Source organism: Pseudophryne corroboree, chromosome 11 (genome assembly GCF_028390025.1).
Source record: "Pseudophryne corroboree isolate aPseCor3 chromosome 11, aPseCor3.hap2, whole genome shotgun sequence".
NCBI classification, from domain to species: Eukaryota; Metazoa; Chordata; class Amphibia; order Anura; family Myobatrachidae; genus Pseudophryne; species Pseudophryne corroboree.
Genome location: NC_086454.1, coordinates 3,651,502 through 3,679,135, shown reverse-complemented (window position 1 = coordinate 3,679,135; position 27,634 = coordinate 3,651,502). Strand labels below are relative to the sequence as shown.

Here is a 27,634-nt window from a genome sequence, read left to right as displayed (position 1 = left end):
ATGTGTATATGAGATGTATATAAGATATGTACAGTATGTATATGAGATGTGTATATGAGATGTATATAAGATATGTACAGTATGTGTATGAGATGTGTATATGAGATGTATATAAGATATGTACAGTATGTGTATGAGATGTGTATATGAGATGCATATAAGATATGTACAGTATGTGTATGAGATGTGTATATGAGATGTATATAAGATATGTACAGTATGTGTATGAGATATGTGTATATGAGATGTATATAAGATATGTACAGTATGTCTATATGAGATGTGTATATGAGATGTATATAAGATATGTACAGTATGTGTATATGAGATGTATATAAGATATGTACAGTATGTGTATATGAGATGTATATAAGATATGTACAGTATGTATATGAGATGTATATAAGATATGTACAGTATGTATATGAGATGTGTATATGAGATGTATATAAGATATGTACAGTATGTATGAGATGTGTATATGAGATGTATATAAGATATGTACAGTATGTATATGAGATGTATATAAGATATGTACAGTATGTGTATGAGATATGTGCATATGAGATGTATATAAGATATGTACAGTATGTATATGAGATATGTGTATATGAGATGTGTATATGAGATGTATATAAGATATGTACATGAGATGTGTATATGAGATGTATATAAGATATGTACAGTATGTGTATATGAGATGTATATAAGACATGTACAGTATGTATATGAGATGTGTATATGAGATGTGTATATAAGATATGTAAAGTATGTGTATGAGATGTGTATATGAGATGTATATAAGATATGTACAGTATGTATATGAGATGTGTATACGAGATGTATATAAGATATGTACAGTATGTATATCAGATGTGTATATGAGATGTATATAAGATATGTACAGTATGTATATGATATGTGTATATGAGATGTATATAAGATATGTACAGTATGTGTTTGAGATATGTGTATATGAGATGTATATAAGATATGTACAGTATGTTTATGAGATGTGTATATGAGATGTACAGTATGTGTATGAGATACTAGGAGTCATTGGATAATATAAGCACACACCATATAATCGGCCATTGCCAGTAATCACACGCCTCCCATCATTACCCTACCCGGCGACAACGCCATAATGATGTCCCTACTATTGCTGGGGACTAGCAATCCTCTCCCCACAGTAAACGTCTCGCTGCCAGTAATGAGAATACCGCACAGATTTATACAAATGCGCCAATACCGTGCGCCACGCTGCGCCCAATACAAGAACCGACCCTGACTGTCTGCAAACAGCGCATTACCTTAAGGCAGTAATATAATAATAATACTTTTATTTATATAGTGCTCTTCCTCCACCCGGACTCTTATCATCCAGCGAGGGCGGGTTACCATCCTAGGGATCAATGTAGGGATCTGGTGACCACAAGCGCAGGGACAGGACGCACAGCGAGTATAACAAGCTTTATTACCGTCACAATGATCCAAGTTGGCGTGTGGCATCAGTAACATCACATCAGTTTACGTATGAGGCCGGGACGCAGTGTATATTGCTATATAACAGGGAGACACACCTAAGGTACTCAGTCTCCATCTAGCTGGCGCTGTGACAGACATGGAAGCATTGGGGCTCTGCCAGGGACGGAGCGGGCGAGGCGGTAATGCAGCTTTACCCCGTCCTGCAATACACATGGTAAACTACTAAAGGGAAACCACTGGTCAGTTTTACACCTCGCTGAGGCATGTGAGAGGGGCAAATGCCACTGACTTGGGGCAATATGCAAACCAGGCAACTAGGAGTAGGGACCTCTGGGGATCACACGCTGTGACACTACAGCAGCCGTGGTTCTGTCACTGCACGGGAGCCCAGAGGAACAGGAGAAGGAGTGTGATCCCCCTCTATAGGTCCCACTTGTAGCACTGGCCCGGGGGCGGGGAACTGGCCCAGAGGGAGGGGGTGATTGTCACACTGGCCCAGAGGAGGGGTCGCACTGCATAAAGAAGACGCAGCAGATACTGGCGGAGCAGGGCAGATTACCCGCTGAGACTGGCAGCTCCCTGCACTTGTATTCCCTGACAGCCGGCCATTGTCTGGGCTAAGCCCCTTTATACTCTCTCTACTTCTCCTCCCCCAGCCCAAGCTTCAGTTCCCAGGCTGTCCCCAAGCTTTTCCTGCACTGGGGGATGGGAAGAGAACAAGATTCCCACACTATAAAATATCCCATACAGAGCGCCAATCTGCCATTACCACAATGCAGAGCACAGCACTGCCAATACCACAGCACTGCTCTGTACTGCTCTGCACTGCCATTACCACAGCACTGCTCTGCACTGCCAATACCACAGCACTGCTCTGTACTGCTCTGCACTGCCATTACCACAGCACTGCTCAGTCTGTACCGTACTGCTCTGCACTGCTCTATACCGTACTGCTCTGCACTGCCAATACCACAGCACTGCTCTGTACTGCTCTGCACTGCCATTACCACAGCACTGCTCAGTCTGTACCGTACTGCTCTGCACTGCTCTATACCGTACTGCTCTGCACTGCCAATACCACAGCACTGCTCTGTACTGCTCTGCACTGCCCTTACCACAGCATTGCTCTGTCTTGCTCTGCACTGCCAATACCACAGCACAGCTCTGTACTGTACTGCTCTGTCCTGCCATTACCACAGCACTGCTCTATACCGTACTGCTCTGCACTGCCAATACCACAGCACTGCTCTGTACCGTACTGCTCTGCACTGCAATTACCACAGCTCTATACCGTACTGCTCTGCACTGCCAATACCACAGCACTGCTCTGCACTGCCATTACCACAGCTCTGTACTGTACTGCTCTGCATTATCATTACCACAGCACTGCTCTGTACCGTACTGCTCTGCACTGCCAATACCACAGCACTGCTATATACCGTACTGCTCTGCACTGCCATTACCACAGCACTGCTCTGCACTGCCATTACCACAGCACTGCTCTATACCGTACTGCTCTGCACTGCCAATACCACAGCACTGCTCTGTACTGCTCTGCACTGCCATTACCACAGCACTGCTCTATACCGTACTGCTCTGCACTGCCAATACCACAGCACTGCTCTGTCCTGCTCTGCACTGCCATTACCACAGCACTGCTCTGTACTGCTCTGCCATTACCACAGCACTGCTCTATACCGTACTGCTCTGCGCTGCCAATACCACAGCACTGCTCTGTACTGCTCTGCACTGCCATTACCACAGCACTGCTCTATACCGTACTGCTCTGCACTGCCAATACCACAGCACTGCTCTGCACTGCCATTACCACAGCACTGCTCTGTACTGCTCTGCACTGCCATTACCACAGCACTGCTCTATACCGTACTGCTCTGCACTGCCAATACCACAGCACTGCTCTGCACTGCCATTACCACAGCTCTGTACTGTACTGCTCTGCACTGCGATTACCACAGCACTGCTCTATACCGTACTGCTCTGCACTGCCAATACCACAGCACTGCTCTGCACTGCCATTACCACAGCACTGCTCTGTACTGCTCTGCACCGCCATTACCACAGCACTGCTCTATACCGTACTGCTCTGCACTGCCAATACCACAGCACTGCTCTGCACTGCCATTACCACAGCTCTGTACTGTACTGCTCTGCACTGTCATTACCACAGCACTGCTGTCCTGCTCTGCACTGCCAATACCACAGCACTGCTCTGTACCGTACTGCTCTTGCACTGCCAATACCACAGCACTGCTCTGTACTGTACTGCACTGTCATTACCACAGCACTGCTCTGTCCTGCTCTGCACTGCCAGTACCACAGCACTGCTCTGTACTGCCCTGCCATTACCACAGCACTGCTCTCTACTGCTCTGCCATTACCACAGCACTGCTCTGTACCATACTGCTCTGCACTGCCATTACCACACCACAGCTCTGTACTGCTATTACGATAGTGCACAGCACTGCTCTGCACTGCCAATACCACAGCACTGCTCTGTCCTGCTTTGCACTGCCAATACCACAGCACTGCTCTGCACTGCTATTACCACAGTGCGCAGCACTGCTATGCACAGCCAATACCACAGCACTGCTCTGTCCTGCTTTGCACTGCCAATACCACAGCACTGCTCTGTACCGTACTGCTCTGCACTGTCATTACCACAGTGCACAGCTCTGCACTGCCAATACCACAGCACTGCTCTGTACCATACTGCTCTGCACTGCCATTACCACAGCACTGCTCTGTACTGTACTGCTATTACGATAGTGCACAGCACTGCTCTGCACTGCCAATACCACAGCACTGCTCTGTCCTGCTTTGCACTGCCAATACCACAGTGCACAGCACTGCTCTGCCAATACCACAGCACTGCTCTGTCCTGCTTTGCACTGCCAATACCATAGCACTGCTCTGCACTGCTATTACCACAGTGCACAGCACTGCTATGCACAGCCAATACCACAGCACTGCTCTGTCCTGCTTTGCACTGCCAATACCACAGCACTGCTCTGTACCGTACTGCTCTGCAATGTCATTACCACAGTGCACAGCTCTGCACTGCCAATACCACAGCACTGCTCTGTACCATACTGCTCTGCACTGCCATTACCACAGCACTGCTCTGTACTGTACTGCTATTACGATAGTGCACAGCACTGCTCTGCACTGCCAATACCACAGCACTGCTCTGTCCTGCTTTGCACTGCCAATACCACAGTGCACAGCACTGCTCTGCCAATACCACAGCACTGCTCTGTCCTGCTTTGCACTGCCAATACCACAGCACTGCTCTGTACCGTACTGCTCTGCACTGTCATTACCACACTGCACAGCTCTGCACTGCCAATACCACAGCACTGCTCTGTACCGTACTGCTCTGCACTGTCATTACCACAGTGCACAGCTCTGCACTGCCAATACCACAGCACTGCTCTGTACTGCTCTGCACTGCCATTACCACAGCACTGCTCTATACCATACTGCTCTTGCACTGTCATTACCACTGCACTGCTCTGTACCGTACTGCTTTGCACTGCCATTACCACAGCACTGCTCTGTACCGTACTGCTCTGCACTGCCAATACCACAGCACTGCTCTCTGCTGCTCTTGCACTGCCATTACCACAGCACTGCTCTGTACTGTATTGCTCTGCACTGCCAATATCACAGCACTGCTCTGTACTGTACTGTTCTGCCATTACCACACTGCACAGCTCTGCACTGCCAATACCACAGCACTGCTCTGTACTGCTCTGCACTGCCCTTACCACAGCATTGCTCTGTCTTGCTCTGCACTGCCAATACCGCAGCACTGCTCTGTACTGTACTGCTCTGTCCTGCCATTACCACAGCACTGCTCTGTACTGTACTGCTCTGTCCTGCCATTACCACAGCACTGCTCTGTACTGCTCTGCCCTGCCAATACCACCGTGCAGAGCAGTACAGAGCTGAATAGTTACAATATGTAACATCACAGAGCCTCATTACTATAGTACACAGTGTGACCTAGGAGTCTATTCATGAAGCAGTGATAAGAGTGGAGAAGTGAGCCAGTGGAGAAGTTGCCCATGGCAACAAATCAGCTGCTCCGTACAATTGTATAGTATGCAAATTATAAATGTTACATCAATGCTGATTGGTTGCCATGGGCAACTTCTCCACTGGCTCACTTCTCCACTCTCATCACTGCTTCATGAATAGACCATAGCGCCTCCACTATGGTACTCACCACCACACAGTGCCTCCCCACCTCTACAGTACACTACAGCATACAGTGCCTCCCCACCTCTACAGTACACTACAGCATACAGTGCCTCCCCACCTCTACAGTGCCTCCCCAGCTCTACAGTACGCTACAGCATACAGTGCCTCCCCACCTCTACAGTACGCTACAGCATACAGTGCCTCCCCACCTCTACAGTACACTACAGCATACAGTGCCTCCCCACCTCTACAGTACACTACAGCATACAGTGCCTCCCCACCTCTACAGTACGCTACAGCATACAGTGCCTCCCCACCTCTACAGTACACTACAGCATACAGTGCCTCCCCACCTCTACAGTACGCTACAGCATACAGTGCCTCCCCACCTCTACAGTACGCTACAGCATACAGTGCCTCCCCACCTCTACAGTACACTACAGCATACAGTGCCTCCCCACCTCTACAGTACACTACAGCTTACAGTGCCTCCCCACCTCTACAGTACACTACAGCATACAGTGCCTCCCCACCTCTACAGTACACTACAGCATACAGTGCCTCCCCACCTCTACAGTACACTACAGCATACAGTGCCTCCCCACCTCTACAGTACACTACAGCATACAGTGCCTTCCCACCTCTACAGTACACTACAGCATACAGTGCCTCCCCACCTCTACAGTACGCTACAGCATACAGTGCCTCCCCACCTCTACAGTACGCTACAGCATACAGTGCCTCCCCACCTCTATAGTACGCTACAGCACACAGTGCCTCCCCACCTCTACAGTACGCTACAGCACACAGTGCCACCCCACCTCTACAGTACACTACAGCACACAGTGCCTCCCCACCTCTACAGTACACTACAGCACACAGTGCCACCCCACCTCTACAGTACACTACAGCACACAGTGCCTCCCCACCTCTACAGTACGCTACAGCACACAGTGCCTCCCCACCTCTACAGTACACTACAGCATACAGCGCCTCCCCACCTCTACAGTACGCAACAGCACACAGTGCCTCCCCACCTCTACAGTACGCTACAGCATACAGTGCCACCCCACCTCTACAGTACGCTACAGCACACAGTGCCTCCCCACCTCTACAGTACACTACAGCTTACAGTGCCTCCCCACCTCTACAGTACGCTACAGCACACAGTGCCTCCCCACCTCTACACTATGCAATACCGCATAGCACCCCACTGCTACAGTACACCACACAGTGCTGCACTAAGCGGTAGTTTATGACAGGACGCGTCCTCAGTGCAATACTCTGTCACTTCTGAGGCTGCATTACATGTGACTGACGACCCAGGGCTGGAGATTTCCTCCACTTACTGCAGTCACATGAATGAGGCCAAATCACCACAAACTCTGTTATCCCAGAAGACAACAGCAGCTAATTAGGTAATGACTGTAAAACGGATGACATGGGTCATATCTGGGAAACATCTTATTATAAAGATGATAAAGTAATGTTCCAGAACATAACCAGAAGGTTCTGCAGACAACGCTGCACACAGAGACGGCGCCTGCGCCTTCTAATACATAATCAGGGACACCTATGGGCCTCTATGCTGGAGATATAAAGTCTTAGTAAAGGGAAGCAGTCACATATGGACACGTATAGAAGGGGGAGGCGGTTATGTGGCTCGTGACGTTATTCTCGTAGGTCAATTTAAAGACAAGGGAAACAAAATATAAATCAGCAGAGGCAGTAAACGCGGAACCACGCCCACTATAGGGCTCGGTATGCCGCTCGTTAGCAGACTGAATAAGAGATAAGAGGGTAAACTTACAAAACACATTTAAAAATGAAAAATGCTGATATTGCCCATAACAACCAATCAGATTCTGCCATTGCACCCTAGAAAATGACAGACAGAATCTCATTGGTTGCTATGGGTAACCACCTCTTTTCAATTTTAGAAGCTTTAGTAATTATACCCCACGGGCTCTCTCTCCTTTGTTGGAACCGGAGATATTGGGGTCCCAATTCCAGGCAATTCCCAATAACCGCAGCCCAGAACAATTCAGCACAGCATATGGTGTAACAGCACAGTATCCTAGTGCAATATATGGCAGGCCGGCTCAGTGACAGCAGATGTGCGTCTGACAGATCACCGCGTGTGTGTCATTAACCCTCTGTGGGGAGAATCAGACCCCTAACAGCAGAATGGGAAGACTGCCAGGATTGCTGCAGGTGCGTCATCAGATGCCGTCACACCGACGTAATTATAACACCAGCCTGAGCAGGACGTCTCCACGTGTAATGGCCACTGCACTGATGTTACATATCACACCCATCTCGGGCGTACTCCGGCTGGATGCTCGCCACTTGTACAGATTATTATTCTACCAGTTACTGAACCACGACCCTCATCATCCTCATCCAGCATTAAGGGAGGGGGGCCTCAGTCTGAGCTGCGTACCCCCAGCCTCCACTTCTCAGTCCTTCAGAAGCATTGCTCAAGCCCCACGCTGCACCTTATTATTTCCTCTCCAGCTCTCTTCCTCTGCGTCCTTCCATGTGGGACAATAGGCGGCACACGTCGGGGAACAGGACGAGCACCGCTGCACCTGGCCGCCATGGTCTGTGATCTCCTGATGATGGATGTTCATTTACTGCCATGTAATTAGGGGCGCACGCATTGCAGCCTCCTGTGTACTTGGGGCACCCTCACCAGTACTTTACATGGGTTTACTTAGGCGGTGCTTTCAAGAGCGCCACGCGCAATAATAAATGGCTGCCCAAAACAACCGAGCTGCTCTGTTGGCCACCCATTAATTATCGCCACCTTAAGAACAACTGAATCCCCCCTCAGAGTTCAGCTAGACCCTCTCCCACTCTAAATCTGCCCATACAATTTCATATTGCTTTAGTGGAACACGGTTTAGCCAACCTTCTAGCTGGATACACTCCTATCTCCCAAATACGCCCATTGAGAGCAAACCCACCGCACCGCTAAGAGTAAAACATATACGTTTCTTCCCGGATGGCGGCAAAAGCCTCAGAAATCAAGAAACGCGTTAGTCAACCTCCTGCAGATATAGTGCCGTTACGTTCCCTTCACACATCTCCCCAGGGGTCTTACAAGACCCCATTCTATCATTACTCAGGTGGTCGGTAATCTCAGTACAGGACTCTAGATATCTGTAATCCTGCTACTACAGGTGCTAGAACATTGGCCCTCATTCCGAGTTGTTCGCTCGGTATTTTTCATCGCATCGCAGTGAGAATTCTCTTAGTGCGCATGCGTAATGTTCGCACTGCGCATGCGTCAAGTAACTTTACTAAGAAGAAAGTAATTTTACTCACGGCTTTTTCGTCGCTCCGGAGAACGCATTGTGATTGACAGGAAATGGGTGTTACTGGGCGGATGTACGGCGTTTTAGGGGCGTGTGGCTGGAAACGCTACCGTTTCCGGAAAAAACGCAGGCGTGTCTGGAGAAACGGTGGGAGTGCTTGGGCGAACGCTGGGTGTGTTTATGACGTCAGCCGGGACCGAAAAGCACTGAATTGATCGCACAGGCAGAGTAAGTCTGGAGTTACTCAGAAACTGCTAACTCGGTTTTGATCGCAATATTGCGAATACATCGGTCGCACATTTAAGATGTTTAGATTCACTCCCAGTAGGCGGCGGCTTAGCGTGTGTAACTCTGCTATAATCGCCTTGCGAGCGAACAACTCGGAATGAGGGCCATTATCACCGCCATGACGGAAGCGATGTGTAAGGTCCAGGCCTTACTATGCACCTCGCTACAATACAACGGCCCCACACAGGTAGGCTGAGATCCCCCCATCCTTATTGTTACATAAGTGTCAATCAATCCCTCAGAACCCCCCGGGAGGACGTTATCCCCACCACCTGCAGCCGAGGCTGTCCGCACCCTCACCTCTCCCCTGCCCCCGCCCGTTCCTGGCACCGGCCTGACATGGAACATATCTGTAGGTTCTCACCCCTGCGCAGGATGGAAAACAGGATCAGGGGGTCAGCCAAAGCTATCACAGGCCCCAGCTAGTCCTAATGTTCCTCTCAGCGCGCAGCGATAACACAGCTAACGTTACAGCGCGGCAACACCTACGTATTTCTCAGGCTACAGACACACGCGTCCCTCCAGCTGCTGTGGACTTCTATTAGGGCATACTAAAACTGTGGTAGGTCATGCTGGTATGTGTAGTTCCACAAGAGCCGGAGTGCCGCATGTAGAAAATCCCTGCAATAGATTGTATCAGCAAGACAAAAATGCATGAAACGCGTCTGACGCACGCCTTAACCCTTTCATCCCCTAATATTTGTGAATAATTCCAGAACCGCTCACATAAACCTACATCAGCTTTCCTGTCCAATTATATCCCCCCTGTACAGTCCACACATATCCCCCATATATCTTCTCTCTCTCTCTGCTTTCCCTTCCTCCTGACCCTGGTTCAGCATTGCTGCGATGTGATACCATACAGCCCACCTAGTACACAGCGACCACACATCAGCCAATCCCACACAGGAGACACCGCACAGCAGAGGGGCTCAGTACACAGTGACCACACATCAGCCAATCCCACACAGGAGACACCGCACAGCAGAGGGGCTCAGTACACAGCAACCACACATCAGCCAATCTCACACAGAAGACACCGCGCAGCAGGGAGGGGGGCTCAGTACACAGCGACCACACATCAGCCAATCCCACACAGGAGACACCGCGCAGCAGGGAGGGGGGCTCAGTACACAGCAACCACACATCAGCCAATCTCACACAGCAGACACCGCGCAGCAGTGGGGCTCAGTACACAGCGACCACACATCAGCCAATCCCACACAGGAGACACCGCGCAGCAGGGGGGCTCAGTACACAGCAACCACACATCAGCCAATCTCACACAGGAGACACCGCGCAGCAGTGGGGCTCAGTACACAGTGATACACATCAGCCAATCCCACACAGGAGACACCGCACAGCAGGGGGCTCAGTACACAGCGACCACACATCAGCCAATCCCACAAAGGAGACACCGCACAGCAGTGGGGCTCAGTACACAGTGATACACATCACCCAATCCCACACAGGAGACACCGCGCAGCAGGGGGGCTCAGTACACAGTGATACACATCAGCCAATCTCACACAGGAGACACCGCACAGCAGGGGGGCTCAGTACACAGCGACCACACATCACCCAATCCCACACAGGAGACACCGCACAGCAGAGGGGCTCAGTACACAGCGACCACACATCAGCCAATCCCACACAGGAGACACCGCACAGCAGTGGGGCTCAGTACACAGTGATACACATCAGCCAATCCCACACAGGAGACACCGCGCAGCAGGGGGCTCAGTACACAGCGACCACACATCAGCCAATCTCACACAGCAGACACCGCGCAGCAGTGGGGCTCAGTACACAGCGACCACACATCACCCAATCTCACACAGGAGACACCGCACAGCAGGGGGCTCAGTACACAGCAACCACACATCACCCAATCTCACACAGAAGACACCGCACAGCAGTGGGGCTCAGTACACAGCGACCACACATCAGCCAATCTCACACAGCAGACACCGCGCAGCAGTGGGGCTCAGTACACAGCAACCACACATCAGCCAATCTCACACAGGAGACACCGCGCAGCAGTGGGGCTCAGTACACAGCAACCACACATCAGCCAATCTCACACAGCAGACACCGCGCAGCAGGGGGGCTCAGTACACAGCAACCACACATCAGCCAATCTCACACAGGAGACACCGCACAGCAGTGGGGCTCAGTACACAGTGACCATACTAGCAGCACCGGCCACAGTCTGAACGACTGACAGTGTCTGGGACATCTAAGGGCAGGTCGGGTTCACGGTACAATTAGTGTCTGGGACTCCGGATCTGTGTGAGGACATTGTGTTGACTATAGTGATCAATAATCTCTAATCACACAAAAGCTGCAGTCAGGGAAGCTAGTACCGAAAGTCCAGAACAAGCGCAGAAACTCCAAAGTACAAAACAATATAATAAAACCCCCAAAACATAAAAAACTAAACTAAACAAAAGCTATGACTGTCATGTCATGTGCCCTAGCTGGGTCCGCACTATCCTGCTCTGTCCATGAAACTATTGGGAATACAAAGTATCAGCCCCACAGTACGCAGATTCCTAGTACGGTTATTCTCGAGTGCCTGATAGCACGTCCCCTGCGGGCGGTTGGCGGGGTCTCTAACATGCTAATCACCCAGGCTGCAGAGGCTCCACCCGGCACATGGGGTGGCTCAGTTTTATCCTCTTCCTTGCTATAAGGATACAATGGCCTGTACGCACCAACAGAGGAGCGGCCGCACAGACACCTGCTGTACTACTGTATATAACTGGCTGAATCACAGGAAGCTCAGCGGGAATTGGACAGCATCAAACCCTCCAACATGCCTGTGACTGGACGGTCCCGTACGAAAGCCCTCACCGCTTTCCCGTCCCGTTCCCAGTACACAGAATGCAGTTTTAGTTCACACGAGACCTGGCCACACAGGGGATTCCCGCTTACCATGACTGCCTGTTACTGACTCCACCCACTGCGCAGTGGGCGGGTTTACGCTGCCACAAAACTCCTAACCTGCCATGGCGTCTGGAACCATGGTTCTGCCCTGTATGCGTCGACACGCCGCCTTAACACACTTGTGTCGTGTTGACGAATCCCCACTAGTTGTTTGACTAGGCCTCTACCCGGTAGCTGGCTGAAGGCGAATCTTGGAGACGCAGGGTTACACCCTGGACAGCCGGTGATCGGAGCTAAGTTTCGCTTAGCCCTGCAGGTTACAAGATGAAGTGGTCGTCTTGAGGCAGAAGATGTTTATTTGCCCAAATAGTCTTCAAAAAGACTCTTCCCTATTGCTAAGGGCAACACCAATACAGCAGAAAATAGTTATCACACTCTGGAGATCACAGGCCTCCTCTTTTTATACAGTAAAACCACACTGCATCTCAGTGGGTAGTTATCTCACAATATATAAATTTTAAAAGGATATAAGTGCATGAAGCAATTTCCTCCTTCCTGTCACACACAAAGTTTGGTGTCACTTAAACGCCAAATCCTACCACCTGGTAGTTTACATATCGCCATTGATACATTTATCACATAGCTTCAAAATATGGTTTGTATTCGATTTCCCAAACAAATGTTCCTCATCCTTTCTGCATCTACCATTCAGGATTCGTATATCAATTAAACCAGCTACATAAATAAATACAGGTTCCAAACCCTTACCTATCCCCATACCACTGTACATATAGGATAAGGAACCCCCCCCCTCCCCCAGAGCCGGCCTTAGGCATATGTAAACTAGGCAAATGCCTAGGGCATTTGGTATGCTTAGGGGCATTAGCAGCTTCTGCTGATTAAAATGATATGCGGCATTCCTATATTCTGTGTGTGACTGCGGCTGTATCTGTATACGAAATGCTATGTTGCAGTGTATTCCTGGAAATCACTGCAATGTAGCATTTTGTATGCAGATACAGCCGCAGTTGCACACAGAATATAGGCATGCTGCATATCATTTTAATCAGCAGAAGCAGCTTGTGCATCCTAGCCACATAGTAATGCAAATAAGTTGCATTTTCATAAACAAAAGGCGCCCGACGTTAGCAGAGCTGCCAGCTGACTCATGCCAGGCATCTCCGCCAGAACTAGCGGCGGTGCTAGGGGGCACCAGCCAAAATCTTGCCTAGGGCATCATACCTATGTCATACCTCCCAACATGACCTCTCCAGGAGGACACAATGCTCTGCTCCTGCTCTTCCCTCTTACTGTATGATTACCATCACCTGTACTGTACCCTAATACTGACCCAGTGCTCATACCTATGTCATACCTCCCAACATGACCTCTCCAGGAGGACACAATGCTCTGCTCCTGCTTGCTCATACCTATGTCATACCTCCCAACATGACCTCTCCAGGAGGACACAATGCTCTGCTCCTGCTCTTCCCTCTTACTGTATGATTACCATCACCTGTGCTGTACCCCAATACTGACCCAGTGCTCATACCTATGTAATACCTCCCAACATGACCCTCTCCAGGAGGACGCAATGCTCTGATCCTGCTCTTCCCTCTTACTGTATGATTACCATCACCTGTGCTGTACCCTAATACTGACCCAGTGCTCATACCTATGTCATACCTCCCAACATGACCTCTCCAGGAGGACACAATGCTCTGCTCCTGCTCTTCCCTCTTACTGTATGATTACCATCACCTGTGCTGTACCCTAATACTGACCCAGTGCTCATACCTATGGCATACCTCCCAACATGACCTCTCCAGGAGGACACAATGCTCTGCTTCTGCAGTTCCATCTTACTGTATGATTACCATCACCTGTGCTGTACCCTAATACTGACCCAGTGCTCATACCTATGTCATATCTCCCAACATGACCCTCTCCAGGAGGACACAATGCTCTGCTCCTCCCTCTTACTGTATGATTACCATCACCTGTGCTGTACCCTAATACTGACCAGTGCTCATACCTATGTCATACCTCCCAACATGACCTCTCCAGGAGGACACAATGCTCTGCTCCTGCTCTTCCCTCTTACTGTATGATTACCATCACCTGTGCTGTACCCTAATACTGACCCAGTGCTCATACCTATGTCATACCTCCCAACATGACCTCTCCAGGAGGACACAATGCTCTGCTCCTGCTCTTCCCTCTTACTGTATGATTACCATCACCTGTGCTGTACCCTAATACTGACCCAGTGCTCATACCTATGTCATACCTCCCAACATGACCCTCTCCAGGAGGACACAATGCTCTGCTCCTGCTCTTCCCTCTTACTGTATGATTACCATCACCTGTGCTGTACCCTAATACTGACCCAGTGCTCATACCTATGTCATACCTCCCAACATGACCCTCTCCAGGAGGACACAATGGTCTGCTCCTGCTCTTCCCTCTTACTGTATGATTACCATCACCTGTGCTGTACCCCAATACTGACCCAGTGCTCATACCTATGTCACACCTCCCAACATGACGCTCTCCAGGAGGACACAATGCTCTGCTCCTGCTCTTCCCTCTTACTGTATGATTACCATCACCTGTGCTGTACCCTAATACTGACCCAGTGCTCATACCTATGTCATACCTCCCAACATGACCCTCTCCAGGAGGACGCAATGCTCTGCTCCTGCTCTTCCCTCTTACTGTATGATTACCATCACCTGTGCTGTACCCTAATACTGACCCAGTGCTCAGACCTATGTCATACCTCCCAACATGACCTCTCCAGGAGGACACAATGCTCTGCTCCTGTTCTTCCCTCTTACTGTATGATTACCATCACCTGTGCTGTACCCTAATACTGACCCAGTGCTCATACCTATGTCATAACTCCCAACATGACCTCTCCAGGAGGACACAATGCTCTGCTCCTGCTCTTCCCTCTTACTGTATGATTACCATCACCTGTGCTGTACCCTAATACTGACCCAGTGCTCATACCTATGTCATACCTCCCAACATGACCTCTCCAGGAGGACACAATGCTCTGTTCCTACTCTTCCCTCTTACTTTATGATTACCATCACCTGTGCTGTACCCTAATACTGACCCAGTGCTCATACCTATGTCATACCTCCCAACATGACCTCTCCAGGAGGACACAATGCTCTGCTCCTGCTCTTCTCTCTTACTGTATGATTACCATCACCTGTGCTGTACCCTAATACTGACACAGTGCTCATACCTATGTCATACCTCCCAACATGACCTCTCCAGGAGGACTAAATGCTCTGCTCCTGCTCTTCCCTCTTACTGTATGATTACCATCACCTGTGCTGTACCCTAATACTGACCCAGTGCTCATACCTATGTCATACCTCCCAACATAACCCTCTCCAGGAGGACACAATACTCTGCTCCTGCTCTTCCCTCTTACTGTATGATTACCATCACCTGTGCTGAAACATTTTTCTTATCAAGTAACTAGTTCAGCACAGGTGCCCGCAATCATACAGTAAGAGGGTAGCCCAGGAACAGAGCAATGCGTCCTCCTGTGATGGGTCATGTTGGGAGGCATGTAACAGTTTCCTCACAAGTGCAGCCTTACCTGTAATATCTTACACGCTACTGACACGTCAGCATATGTATATTATATAAATATCAGACGTTACTGGAAGACGCATTTTAGGTTTGGGACGCATTACAGGTAGCTCTGACCACGGCACACTCTGACACCACCAAACACATCCTACCCACATTACATTAGGTCACATCCAGGAAACACACGGTGTTAGTAACACGGTAAGCCCATAAATACACATTGCACAACCCATTGTATCATGTCCACAGCATACACCCTGTGAACTTGACAATACAGGAATCCGGCGCTTGGTGTATTTGCCTACTGCTCCACTTGTCGCTGTGCAACCAGGAAGGGAAACCTGGAGGTCAGGCCGGGGTGTGGGGCTGCAGTGAAACCTGGAGGTCAGGCCGGGTTGTGGGGCAGCAGTGCAGCTGGAGGTCAGGCCGGGGTGTGGGGCTGCAGTGCAGCCGGAGGAGGTCAGGGCGGGATGTGGGGCTGCAGTGCAGCCGGAGGAGGTCAGGGCGGGATGTGGGGCTGCAGTGCAGCTGGAGGTCAGGCCGGGATGTGGGGCTGCAGTGCAGCCGGAGGAGGTCAGGCCGGGATGTGGGGCTGCAGTGCAGCCGGAGGAGGTCAGGCCGGGGTGTGGGGCTGCAGTGCAGCCGGAGGAGGTCAGGCCGGGGTGTGGGGCTGCAGTGCAGCCGGAGGAGGTCAGGCCGAGATGTGGGGCTGCAGTGCAGCCGGAGGTCAGGCCGGGATGTGGGGCTGCAGTGCAGCCGGAGGTCAGGCCGGGATGTGGGGCTGCAGTGCAGCCGGAGGAGGTCAGGCCGGGATGTGGGGCTGCAGTGCAGCCGGAGGAGGTCAGGCCGGGGTGTGGGGCTGCAGTGCAGCCGGAGGAGGTCAGGCCGGGGTGTGGGGCTGCAGTGCAGCCGGAGGAGGTCAGGCCGGGGTGTGGGGCTGCAGTGCAGCCGGAGGAGGTCAGGCCGGGGTGTGGGGCTGCAGTGCAGCCGGAGGAGGTCAGGCCGGGGTGTGGGGCTGCAGTGCAGCCGGAGGAGGTCAGGCCGGGGTGTGGGGCTGCAGTGCAGCCGGAGGAGGTCAGGCCGGGGTGTGGGGCTGCAGTGCAGCCGGAGGAGGTCAGGCCGGGGTGTGGGGCTGCAGTGCAGCCGGAGGAGGTCAGGCCGGGATGTGGGGCTGCAGTGCAGCCGGAGGAGGTCAGGCCGGGATGTGGGGCTGCAGTGCAGCCGGAGGTCAGGCCGAGGTGTGGGGCTGCAGTGCAGCCGGAGGAGGTCAGGCCGGGGTGTGGGGCTGCAGTGCAGCTGGAGGCGGTCAGGCCGGGATGTGGGGCAGCAGTTTACCAGGTCCCAGCCACAGTGTGTGCGATGGTCTGCAGAATTTCTTCCACAACAATATAATACGGTTACTGTGAGTGTAGCCAGGGAGAGGTGCGAGGATCTGCAGAGCGTAACACTGGCTGGCTCTCACAGCGGCCGCACAAAGTTAATGTGTAACCCTCGTTCTGTTGTTGAACTTATCTGGCTCCTGGCCGAGGGAGCACAAACCAGAGCCCACGTGGACCTGCCCGCTCAGCCCTGCACACGATGGGCACCCACGCGCCTTTCCATGCCACACCAGCCTTACAGCAAAGAGGACTGATCCCTATGGTGCTGTTATTACACAAGACGTGACGGAACAGCAGCTCACCCCGAAACATCACTGCTTCATGTATGACCTCCACATGTTATTCATAGGAGCAGACTCAGGGGTCAGTGATCAGAAGCTTCTGCAGAACATAGCAAGCGCCAGGACCCAGGTGCTGAGCCGTGCCCTAGTCACAGGTAGGCAGGTACAGGTGTGTGCGCCCATTCAGGGTGATTCACTCTCCGCTCACAGGGAAACAGAAAGGAGAAAACTCACCTGTCCCTGCTGCCTGTGTAACCGTACACCGCTCAGCCAGGGCCCAGGTGAGCACCTCCAGCACAGGTAAGCTGCGTGGGACAATGAGCCAGAACACAAGGTCACTGGGACGGGTGGTCTTCAGTATGCCGACTGACGGGATCCCGACAGCCGGCATACCGACACTTATTCTCCCTCGCGGGGGTCCACGACCCCCCTGGAGGGAGAATAAAATAGTGTGGCGCGCTTAGCCCGCCACCGTGCCTGTAGCGTGGCGAGCGCAGCGAGCCCGCAAGGGGCTCATTTGCGCTCGCCACACTGTTGGTAAGCCGGCGGTCGGGCTCCCGGCACCGGTATGCTGGTCGCCGGGAGCCCGACCGCCGGCATATCGTAGTGAACCCACTGGGACAGTGTCCAGCGCGGAGCAGAGAGACGTTCTCCATACTGTGATCAGCAAAGAGGTGAAAGTCTGAACCAGAGAAACCGCCGGCCTGTCCGGGGTCCGGACTATAGATCTGCAATATTCAGGTTGACAGTCATGAATCGGTTGTGTGTGGGTGGAGGGGGGGAGGGGCTGTTATGTTTTTGGACTTTTTCCATCCTTGACTGTCCCTATAAGAAATCATAACCTTTAGTAACCTTGTGTTGAGCGGAGTGAGACACCGCGTTGGAAGCGAGGCGAGCAGACGCGTTTCTACAATTCGTGGTCCCAGATGCCAAAACTATCCACACTAACCCCAAAAATGCAGAAAAAGCACGTGGACCTAGACATTGCAGATCTTCTCTATCACACCCGACATGTCGGAAGGATGGCGCCGCGTCCTGGCGAATGGGCAGCCCACGCTATTATAGCTATAGGTTCAGGCTGCTTACACGGTGTACAACTGAGCAGAAAAGACTCTGACGCTCCTCTGCCGAGTCCTTACTCACACCGGTAACACTCACACGCCCCGAGTGCCGACACTCATTCCTATCTCCTCATCCCATTAGGTCCAGGAATCTCATTGCTATTATTATAATAAACAGTTATGTAATAAAGCCGCAGGGAGCAGCACGTGTTTACATAACCTGGGGGACGACGCAGTCAGTCGGCAGCTGGGAGTGGCCAGGAATTCAGAGCTCCCCCAGGTCCATCACAGTCTACATCAGGGAATATGTATTTGTTACAGTGATATTATACAGTTACTCAGCACTGTACCAGCAGGAGCCTACGCTCCAGGGTTTATACAGCACTGTACCAGCAGGAGCCTACGCTCCAGGGTTTATACAGCACTGTACCAGCAGGAGCCTACGCTCCAGGGTTTATACAGCACTGTACCAGCAGGAGCCTACGCTCCAGGGTTTATACAGCACTGTACCAGCAGGAGCCTACGCTCCAGGGTTTATACAGCACTGTACCAGCAGGAGCCTACGCTCCAGGGTTTATTCTGGGTTACACAGGGTTGTACATAACAGAGAGGAAGCAAGATAAAGTATACAGAGGATGAATTAGATGAGAGGCACAACACACAAAGTGCCTCATGTCTCAGTGATGTCACTCGTTCCTAGTGATTGATTGGCTGCATGCAGGCTGTGGGATGCTGGGTAACAGGGAGCTCCCGCAGCCAGCACAGAGACAGGCACAGCTCCCAGCACGTATGTGCGCTGCCGACAGGAAGGTAGAGACCAGGTCTCATCACGCCCCAGCGTATGGCGACAGATAACATAAGAAGGATCAGACACCGGGACAGCGAGCAGCCGGCTGCAGACTGAGCCCGAAATGATCATCCAGACACAAGTCATCTTACTCAGTGCAACGCAGGTAACAGAACAGATACATAGATCCTGCGCAGCACCCAGAACGCAGCCACAGATCCTGTGCAGCACCCACAGCGCATACACAAGACAGACCCTGCGCAGCACCCAGAACGCAGCCACAGATCCTGTGCAGCACCCAGAACGCAGCCACAGATCCTACGCAGCCACAGATCCTGCGCAACACCCAGAACGCAGCCACAGATCCTGCGCAGCACCCAGAACGCAGCCACAGATCCTGCGCAGCACCCAGAACGCAGCCACAGATCCTGTGCAGCACCCACAGCGCATACACAAGACAGATCCTGCGCAGCACCCACAGCGCATACACAAGACAGATCCTGCGCAGCACCCAGAACGCAGCCACAGATCCTGCGCAGCACCCAGAACGCACACACAAGACAGATCCTGCGCAGCACCCAGAACTCAGCCACAGATCCTGCGCAGCACCCAGAGCGTATACACAGGACAGATCCTATCGGCCTAGCGTTTGTATGTTCTCCCCATGTTTGTGTGTGGGTTTCCTCTGGGTGCTGCAGTTTACTCCCACGTTACAAAAATATAAAATTTAGTGACAGGATCTAATTTAATCAGACCGCACAGTCACATAGTTCAGGCTGTACCCAGACCGCACAGTCACACAGCTCAGGCTGTACCCAGACCGCACAGTCACACAGCTCAGGCTGTACCCAGACCGCACAGTCACACAGCTCAGGCTGTACCCAGACCGCACAGTCACACAGCTCAGGCTGTAACCAGACCGCACAGTCACACAGCTCAGGCTGTAACCAGACCGCACAGTCACACAGCTCAGGCTGTAACCAGACCGCACAGTCACACAGCTCAGGCGCACAGTCACACAGCTCAGGCTGTAACCAGACCGCACAGTCACACAGCTCAGGCGCACAGTCACACAGCTCAGGCTGTAACCAGACCACACAGTCACACAGCTCAGGCTGTAACCAGACCACACAGTCACACAGCTCAGGCTGTAACCAGACCACACAGTCACACAGCTCAGGCTGTAACCAGACCACACAGTCACACAGCTCAGGCTGTAACCAGACCACACAGTCACACAGCTCAGGCTGTAACCAGACCACACAGTCACACAGCTCAGGCGCACAGTCACATAGCTCAGGCGCACAGTCACACAGCTCAGGCGCACAGTCACACAGCTCAGGCGCACAGTCACACAGCTCAGGCTGTAACCAGACCACACAGTCACACAGCTCAGGCTGTAACCAGACCACACAGTCACACAGCTCAGGCTGTAACCAGACCACACAGTCACACAGCTCAGGCTGTAACCAGACCACACAGTCACACAGCTCAGGCTGTAACCAGACCACACAGTCACACAGCTCAGGCTGTAACCAGACCGCACAGTCACACAGCTCAGGCGCACAGTCACACAGCTCAGGCTGTAACCAGACCACACAGTCACACAGCTCAGGCTGTAACCAGACCGCACAGTCACACAGCTCAGGCGCACAGTCACACAGCTCAGGCTGTAACCAGACCACACAGTCACACAGCTCAGGCTGTAACCAGACAACACAGTCACACAGCTCAGGCGCGCAGTCACACAGCTCAGGCTGTAACCAGACAACACAGTCACACAGCTCAGGCGCACAGTCACACAGCTCAGGCTGTAACTAGACAACACAGTCACACAGCTCAGGCTGTAACCAGACAACACAGTCACACAGCACAGGCTGTAACCAGACAACACAGTCACACAGCTCAGGCTGTAACCAGACAACACAGTCACACAGCTCAGGCTGTAACAACCAGACAACGCAGTCACACAGCTCAGGCTGTAACCAGACCATATCACACAGATCAGTCACAGGGCACCTAGGAAACCACACACAGGAAGATCATTTAGGGCAGACACATGTAGTGTACACACGTGTCCCAAGACACACACTGCTCTCACACACACACTGCACACACACACACACACACACACACACACACACACACACACACACACACACACACACACACACACACACACCTGCTGTAACCAGTGCTGAGCCCCCGGGGAATCTCTCCCCAGCAGCCGGCTCTCGGAGCACAGGTGCCGCAGTAAGGAGAGCGCAGAGATCCGGGCACAGTGTGAGAAGTTGCCCTCTCATAGCACCACCGTCCCCCGGTTACCTGGGTGTATGCTGCGGGAGGTGTCGGTGTGTGAGCCCCGGTTAACTAAGTGTATGCTGCGGGAGGTGTCGGTGTGTGAGCCCCGGTTACCTGAGTGTATGCTGCCGGTGGTGTCGGTGTCTGGCCCCGGTGTGTGAGATCCTCCGCCCGGCTCCGGCTGCTGCTCTCTCGCTGACTCTCAGCAAACTAGTAACTTTCCGGGAGTGATACAAAGTATCAGAGGCAGCGACACGGGGCGAGCTCTCTGCCGCCACCCTGTGGCCGGACCGCGGACCCGCAGCCAGACTGACAGCGCGTATACCCATACATACAGAGACCTGCATACACTTACACAGACACACACAGTACATACACATATACATACTACATACAGTACACATATACATACATACAGTACACATATACATACATACAGTACACATATACATACAGTACACATACATACATACATACATACATACATACATACAGTACACATATACATACTACATACAGTACACATATGCATACATACAGTACACATATACATACTACATACAGTACACATATACATACTACATACAGTACACATATACATACTACATACATACATACATACATACATACATACATACATACAGTACACATATACATATTACATACAGTACACATATACATACATACAGTACACATATACATACTACATACAGTACACACATATATATATATATACAGAGACCTGCATACACTTACACAGACACACACAGTACACATATACATACTACATACAGTACACATATACATACATGCAGTACACATATACATACTACATACAGTACACATATATATACAGAGACCTGCATACACAGTACACATATACATACAGTACACATATACATACATACAGTACACATATACATACTACATACAGTACACATATATATACAGAGACCTGCATATACAGTACACATATACATACTACATACAGTACACATATACATACATACAGTACACATATACATACATACAGTACACATATACATACTACATACAGTACACATATATATACAGAGACCTGCATACACAGTACACATATACATACTACATACAGAGACCTGCATACACTTACACAGACACACACAGTACACATATACATACTACATACAGTACACATATACATACAGTACACATATACATACAGTACATATATACATACATACAGTACACATATACATACTACATACAGTACACATATATATACAGAGACCTGCATACACAGTACACATATACATACTACATACAGTACACATATACATACAGAGACTTGCATACACAGTACACATATACATACTACATACAGTACACATATACATACATACATACAGTACACATATACATACATACAGTACACATATACATACTACATACAGTACACATATACATACAGTACACATATACATACTACAGACAGTACACATATACATACATACATACATACAGTACACATATACATACTACATACAGTACACACACATATATATATATATATATATATACACACATACAGTACACATATACATACATACAGTACACATATACATACTACATACAGTACACATATACATACATACAGTACACATATACATACTACATACATACACACACACATACATACATACATACATACAGTACACATATACATACATGCATACATACAGTACACATATACATACTACATACAGTACACATATACATACATATAGTACACATATACATACTACATACAGTACACACACATATATATATATACATACAGTACACATAAACATACTACATACAGTACACATATATATATATATATATATATACAGAGACCTGCATACACAGTACACATATACATACTACATACAGTACACATATACATACATACAGTACACATATACATACTTACAGTACACATATACATACTACATACAGTACACATATATATATACAGAGACCTGCATACACAGTACACATATACATACTACCAGGGCCGGTGCAAGGTTTCCCAGCACCATAGGCAAATCTTCAGCAAATCCCCCCCCCCCCTCCCTCAAAGAAAACCAAATGAAAAAAATAATTATATTTTTTATATATATATATATATATATATGTATATATATACTGTCCGAGTGCCGCCTTTCTTCCACGTTTATGCATAGAGGATTCATTCCCCAGGGAGGGCACCACAGCACGTATTTACCTTAAGAGGAGTGCCGGGACTTTTGTATGTATGCACGTATATATATATATATATATATATATATATATATATATATATAGTGGTCGAAGTGGAAATTTTTAAGTGGGGGTATGCAAGAGTCAAGGACGCAATTATGCGCGCGCGCTCCAGAAAAGGGGGTGTGGTCATCCAAAAGGGGGCATATCCAGTGTAGTAGAACCCCTTATACTATCTAGTACTGGTGCCCCTTTCACATTATAGCACACGGTACAAGCCGAAATTCACATTATAGCACACTGTACGAGCCGAAATTCACACTATAACACATGGTACGAGCCAAAATTCACATTGTAGCACACTGAATGAGCCGAAATTCACATTGTAGCACACTGAATGAGCCAAAATTCACATTGTAGCACATTGAATGAGCCGAAATTCACATTGTAGCACACTGAATGAGCCAAAATTCACATTGTAGCACACGGTATGAGCCGAAATTCACATTGTAGCACATTGAATGAGCCGAAATTCACATTGTAGCACACTGAATGAGCCGAAATTCACCTTGTAGCACACTGAATGAGCCGAAATTCACCTTGTAGCACACTGAATGAGCCGAAATTCATATTATAGCACACTGAATGAGCCGACAGTCACATTGTAGCACACGGTATGAGCCGAAATTCATATTATAGCACACCGAATGAGCCGAAATTCACATTGTAGCACACTGAATGAGTCGAAATTCACATTGTAGCACACGGTATGAGACGAAATTCATATTATAGCACACTGAATGAGCCGAAATTCACATTGTAGCACACGGTATGAGCCATTCACATTGTAGCACACTGAATGAGCCGAAATTCACATTGTAGCACACGGTATGAGCCGAAATTCATATTATAGCACACTGAATGAGCCGAAATTCACATTGTAGCACGTTGAATGAGCCGAAATTCTCATTGTAGCACACGGTATGAGCCATTCACATTGTAGCACACTGAATGAGCCGAAATTCACATTGTAGCACATTGAATGAGCCGAAATTCACATTGTAGCACACGGTATGAGCCAAAATTCACATTATTGCACACTGAATGAGCCGAAATTCACATTGTAGCACACTGCATGAGTCGACATTCACCTTGTAGCACACTGAATGAGCCGAAATTCACATTGTAGCACATTGAATTAGCCGAAATTCACATTGTAGCACACGGTATGAGCCATTCACATTGTAGCACACTGAATGAGCCGAAATTCACATTGTAGCACATTGAATGAGCCGAAATTCACATTGTAGCACACGGTATGAGCCGAAATTCATATTATAGTACACTGAATGAGCCGAAATTCACATTGTAGCACATTGAATGAGCCAAAATTCACATTGTAGCACACGGTATGAGCCAAAATTTACATTATTGCACACTGAATGAGCCAAAATTCACATTGTAGCACACTGAATAAGTCGACATTCACATTGTAGCACACTGAATGAGCCGAAATTCACATTGTAGCACACTGAATGAGCCAAAATTTACATTGTAGCACACTGAATGAGCCAAAATTCACATTATAGCATACTGAATGAGTCGAAATTCACATTGTAGCATACTGAATGAGTCGAAATTCACATTATAGCACACTGAATGAGTCGAAATTCACATTGTAGCACACTGTATGAGCCGAAATTCACCTTGTAGCACACTGAATGAGCCGAAATTCACATTGTAGCACACTGAATGAGCACAAATTCACATTGTAGCACACTGAATGAGCCGAAATTCACCTTGTAGCACACTGAATGAGCCGAAATACACCTTGTAGCACACTGAATGAGCCAAAATTCACATTGTAGCTTACTGAATGAGCCGAAATTCACATTATAGCACACTGAATGAGCCGAAATTCACCTTGTAGCACACTGAATGAGCCGAAATTCACATTATAGCACACAGAATGAGCCGAAATTCACATTGTAGCACACTGAATGAGCCAAAATTCACCTTGTAGCACACTGAATGACCCGAAATTCAGATTCTAGCACACTGAATGAGCCGAAAATCACATTATAGCACACTGACTGAGCCCAAATTCACATTGTAGCACACTGACTGAGCCCAAATTCACATTATAGCACACTGAATGAGCCCAAATTCACATTATAGCACACTGAATGAGCCCAAATTCACATTATAGCACACTGAATGAGCCCAAATTCACATTGTAGCACACTGAATTAGCCCAAATTCACATTGTAGCACACTGAATGAGCCCAAATTCACATTGTAGCACACTGAATGAGCCCAAATTCACATTGTAGCACACTGAATGAGCTGAAATTCACATTGTAGCACACTGACTGAGCCGAAATTCAAATTGTAGCACACTGAATGAGGGAAAATTCACATGGTAGCACACTGAACGAGCCAAAATTCACATTGTAGCACACTGAATGAGCCGAAACTCACATTGAAGCACACTGACTGAGCCGAAATTCAAATTGTAGCACACTGAATGAGGGAAAATTCACATGGTAGCACACTGAATGAGCCAAAATTCACATTGTAGCACACTGAATGAGCTGACATTCACATTGTAGCACACTGAATGAGCCGAAACTCTCATTGTAGCCCACTGAACGAGCCGAAATTCACATTGTAGCACACTGAATGAGTCGAAATTCACATTGTAGCACACTGAATGAGCTGAAATTCACATTGTAGCACACTGACTGAGCCGAAATTCGCATTGTAGCACACGGTATGAGCCGAAATTCATATTATAGCACACTGAATGAGCCGAAATTCACATTGTAGCACATTGAATGAGCCGAAATTCACATTGTAGCACATGGTATGAGCCGAAATTCATATTATAGCACACTGAATGAGCCGAAATTCACATTGTAGCACACTGAATGAGCCGAAATTCACATTGTAGCACACGGTATGAGCCAAAATTCATATTATAGCACACTGAATGAGCCGACAGTCACATTGTAGCACACGGTATGAGCCGAAATTCATATTATAGCACACTGAATGAGCCGACAGTCACATTGTAGCACACTGAATGAGCCGAAATTCACATTGTAGCACATTGAATGAGCCGAAATTCACATTGTAGCACACTGAATGAGCCGAGATTCACCTTGTAGCACACTGAATGAGCCGAAATTCACATTGTAGCACATTGAATGAGCCGAAATTCACATTGTAGCACACGGTATGAGCCATTCACATTGTAGCACACTGAATGAGCCGAAATTCACATTGTAGCACATTGAATGAGCCGAAATTCACATTGTAGCACACAGTATGAGCCAAAATGCACATTATTGCACACTGAATGAGACGAAATTCACATTGTAGCACACTGAATGAGCCAAAATTCACATTATAGCACACTGAATGAGCCAAAATTCACATTATAGCACACTGAATGAGTCGAAATTCACATTGTAGCACACTGAATGAGCTGAAATTCATATTATAGCACACTGACTGAGCCGAAATTCACATTGTAGCACACTGAATGAGTCAAAATTCACATTGTAGCACACTGACTGAGCCGAAATTCACATTGTAGCACACTTAATGAGCCAAAATTCACATTGTAGCACACTGAATGAGCCGAAATTCACATTGTAGCACAATGAATGAGCCAAAATTCACATTATAGCACACTGAATGAGCCAAAATTCACATTATAGCATACTGAATGAGTCGAAATTCACATTGTAGCACACTGAATGAGCCAAAAATT

At 49.0% G+C, this 27,634-nt stretch overlaps 1 protein-coding gene across 1 annotated transcript in view; it reads right to left on the bottom strand.

Annotated features, from left to right (window-relative positions):
- The window catches only part of CD82 (CD82 molecule), a 135,459-nt gene extending 113,576 nt beyond the window's left edge, over nucleotides 1-21,883 (bottom strand). The window contains exon 1 of the mRNA XM_063946265.1: nucleotides 21,748-21,883. The gene's annotated coding sequence lies outside the window, so the exon portion shown is untranslated. The remainder of the gene's footprint in view (nucleotides 1-21,747) is intronic.
- Nucleotides 21,884-27,634: the final 5,751 nt, after the last annotated feature.